General features: G+C 39.2%; 1 pseudogene; it reads left to right on the top strand.

The window, feature by feature from the left end:
* Nucleotides 1–3,120: 3,120 nt before the first annotated feature.
* LOC140608290 (ubiquitin-conjugating enzyme E2 variant 1 pseudogene) lies at nucleotides 3,121–3,583 on the top strand (annotated as a pseudogene).
* Nucleotides 3,584–4,079: the final 496 nt, after the last annotated feature.

Raw genomic sequence — 4,079 nt, 5'->3', positions numbered from 1 at the left:
TCTCCCTCCACTACAACTTCTTCACCACCACCATCTCTTCTCTGAGTCCCCCCTATTTTTTTCTTCTCTTTTTTTCTTTTTTTTTTTTCTCTCTCTTCTTCTTTAAGATTCCTGGCCTTTTATTTTTTACTGCTTTGTTTTAAAGTTTGTTTTTCACTTTAGTAGTCCTTTTGTTTTATTTCGTTCTGATCTTTGTTTTCAATTTCTGGTCTCTGACCTCAGCAGAATCATCTAGGGTGAAATTTACCTAGGTTGTGGTTGATATTCTTGACGCAGCTCGCTCATACAGCTACTCTGCACTGAGCAAAATGATTAGAAAGAAGAACTCACCACAAAAGAAAGAATCAAAAACAGTACTCTCTGCCACAGAGTTACAGAATTTGGATTACAATTCGATGTCAGAAAGCCAATTTAGAAGCACAATTATAAAGCTACTGGTAGCTCTGGAAAAAAAAAAGCATAAAGGAATCAAGAGACTTCTTGACTGCAGAATTTAGATCTAATCAGGCTGAAATTAAAAATCAATTAAATGAGATGCAATCCAAACTGGAGGTCCTAACAATGATGGTTGATGAGGTAGAAGAGTGAGTGACATAGAAGACAAGCTGATGGCAAGGAAGGAAGCTGAGGAAAAAAGAGAAAAACAATGAAAAGACCATGCGGAAAGGTTAAGGGAAATGACAGCCTCAGAAGGAAAAATCTAAGTATAATTGGGGTTCCAGAGGACACTGAAGAGACAGAGGGACAGAAGGCATATTTGAACAAATCATAGCTGAGAATTTCCCTAATTTAAGGAGGAAACAGGTATTCAGATCCAAGAGATTGAGAGGTCCCCCTCTAAAATCAATAAAAACAGTTCAACACCTCGACATTTAATAGTGAAACTTGCAAATTCCAAAGATAAAGAGAAGATCCTTAAAGCACCAAGAGACAAGAAATCCCTATCTTGTGTTGAGAGAAATACTAGATTAACAGCAGACCTCTCCACAGAGACCTGGCAGGCCAGAAAAGGCTGGCAGGATGTATTCAGGGTCCCAAATGAGAAGAACATGCAGCCAAGAATACTTTATTCAGAAAGGCTCTCATTCAGAATAGGAGAGATAAAGAGCTTCCAAGACAGGCAGAAACTGAAAGAATATGTGACCACCAAACCAGCTCTGCAAGAAATATTAAGGGGGACTCTGTAAAAGAAAGAGGAAGCCCAAAGAAATAATCCACAAAAACAGGGACTGAATAGGTATTATGATGACACTAAGTTCATATCTTTCAACAGTAACTCTGAAGGTGAATGGGCTAAATGATCCCATCAAAAGGTGCAGGCTTGCAGACTGGATAAAAAAGCAAGACCCATCTATTTGCTGTCTACAAGAGACTCATTTTAGATCTCAGGACACCTACAGCCTGAAAATGAAACTTTGGGGAACCATTTACCATTCAAATGGTCCTCAAAAGAAAGCAGGGGTAGCAATCCTCATATCAGATAAAGTTTATCCCAAAGACTGTAGTAAGAGATGAAGAGGGACACTATATTGTACTTAAAGGATCTATCCAACAAGAGGACCTAACAATCGTGAATATTTATGCCCCTGATGTGGGAGCTGCCAAGTATATCAATCAATTAATAACCAAAGTAAAGACATATATAGATAATAATACACTAATACTGGGAGACTTCAACATGGCACTTTCTGCAAATGACAGATCTTCTAAGCACAACATCTCCAAAGAAACAAGAGCTTTAAATGATACACTGGACCAGATGGATTTCACATATATTTATAGAACTTTACATCGAAATGCAACTGAATACACATTCTCTCAAGTGCACATGGAATCTTCTCCAGAATAGACCACATAGTGGGTCACCTGATTGGTCTCAACTGATGCCAAAAGACTAGGATTGTCCCCTGTATATTTTCAGACCATAATGCTTTGAAACTTGAACTCAATCACAAGAAAAAATTTGGAAGAACTTCAAACACGTGAAGGTTAAAGAACATCCTGCTAAAAGATGAAGGGGTCAGCCAGGAAATTAGAGAAAAATTAAAAAGATTTATGGAAACTAATGAGAATGAAGATACAACCATTCAAAATCTTTGGGATACAGCAAAAGCAGTCCTGAGAGGGCAATACATCACAATACAAGCATCTCTCAAAAAAATTAGAAAAATTCAAATACACCAGCTAACCTTGCACCTAAAGGAACTGGAGAAAGAATAGCAAATAAAACCTACACCCAGCAAAAGTGAGTTAATAAAGATTCAAGCAGAACTCAATGAAATAGAGACCAGAAGAACTGTGGAACAGATCAACAAAACCAGGAGTTGGTTCTTTGAAAGAATTAAAAAGATAAACTATCAGTCAGCCTTATTAAAAAGAAAAGCAAAAAGACTCTAATTAATAAAATCATGAATGAGAAAGGAGAGATCACAACCAATACCAAGGAAATACAAACGATTTTAAAAACATATTATGAGCAGCTATACACCAATAAATTAGGCAATCTAGAAGAAATGGACGCATTTCTGGAAAACCACAAACTATCAAAACTAGAACAGGAAGAAATAGAAAACCTGAACAGGCCAATAACCAGGAAGGAAATTGAAGCGGTCATCAATAACCCCCCAAGACACAAAAGTCCAGGGCCAGGTGGCTTCCCAGAGGAATTCTATCAAGCGTTTAAAGAAGAAACAATATCTATTCTACTAAAGCTGTTCTGAAAGATAGAAAGGGATGATATACTTCCAAACTCATTCTATGAGGCCAGCATCACCTTGATTCCAAAATCAAAGACCCCACCAAAAAGGAGAACTATAGACCAATGTCCCTGATGAACCCCGATGCAAAAATTCTCAACAAGATACTAGCCAAAAGGATACAGCAATACATTAAGAAGATTATTCACCATGACCCAGTGGGATTTATCCCCAGGATGCAAGGCTGGTTCTGGTTCAACACTCATAAAGCAATCAACAAGAAAAAAAAAAAAACAAGAACCATATGATCCTCTCAATAGATGCCGAGAAAGCATTTGACAAAATACAGCATCCATTCCTGATCAAAACTCTTCAGACTATAGGGATAGAGGGAATATTCCTCAGCATCAGAAAGCGATGCAAGATGGCAGCCACCACGGCTGCCATCATGACTGTAAAAGTCCCTCGCAATTTTCGACTGTTGTAAGAACTGGAAGAAGGCCAGAAAGGAGTAGGAGATGACACAGTTAGCTGGGGTCTAGAAGATGATGAAGACATGACATTTACAAGATGGACAGGGATGATGATTGGGCCTCCAAGAACAATTTATGAAAACCGAATATACAGCCTTAAAATAGAATGTGGACCTAAATACCCAGAAGCACCCCCCCCCCTTTGTAAGAACTGTAACAAAAATTAATATGAACAGAGTTAATAGTTCTAATGGAGTGGTGGACCCAAGAGCCATATCCATGCTAGCAAAATGGCAGAATTCATATAGCATCAAAGTTGTCCTGCAAGAGCTCCTGAGCCTAATGATGTCTAAAGAAAACATGAAACTCCCTCAGCTGCCGGAAGGACAGTGTTACAGCAATTAATCAAAAAGAGAAACCGCAGGCCCTCCCCCTCCCCCCCATTCGATTTAAGCAGTCATTTTCCAGAGTAGTATATTTTCTAGATACGTCTTGTAGACCTCAAAAGTACTGGAAAAGAGGCTCCCATTCAAAGGCAGTTTATCTTAAGATACTGTAAACGATTCTAATTTTTTGTCCATTTGAAATATATAAGTTGTGCTATAACAAATCATCCTGTCGAGTGTAACCACTGTCCACATAGTTGAACTTCTGGGATCAAGAAAGTCTATTTAAATTGATTCCCATCATAACCGGTGGGGCACATCTAACCGAACTCCAATAACTGTGAAAAGACACATCATACAATCACCTTGCTGCTGATTACATGGCCTGGAGTCTCTGCTTTCTCCCCTTCTCCCCTTGCTGGCTCCCTCCCTCCCTCTCTCCACCCACCCCTCCATCCCTGCAACAGCCCTCCAGCTTGGGGTGGCTTGCTAGAATAGGCGTGAAGGCTTCAGGTCGCAGCCTG

The sequence above is a fragment of the Canis lupus genome, chromosome 17 (assembly GCF_048164855.1).
Source record: "Canis lupus baileyi chromosome 17, mCanLup2.hap1, whole genome shotgun sequence".
NCBI lineage: Eukaryota > Metazoa > Chordata > Mammalia > Carnivora > Canidae > Canis > Canis lupus.
Note: the sequence above shows the minus strand (reverse complement) of the source record. Positions and strands in the feature narration are given on the sequence as shown.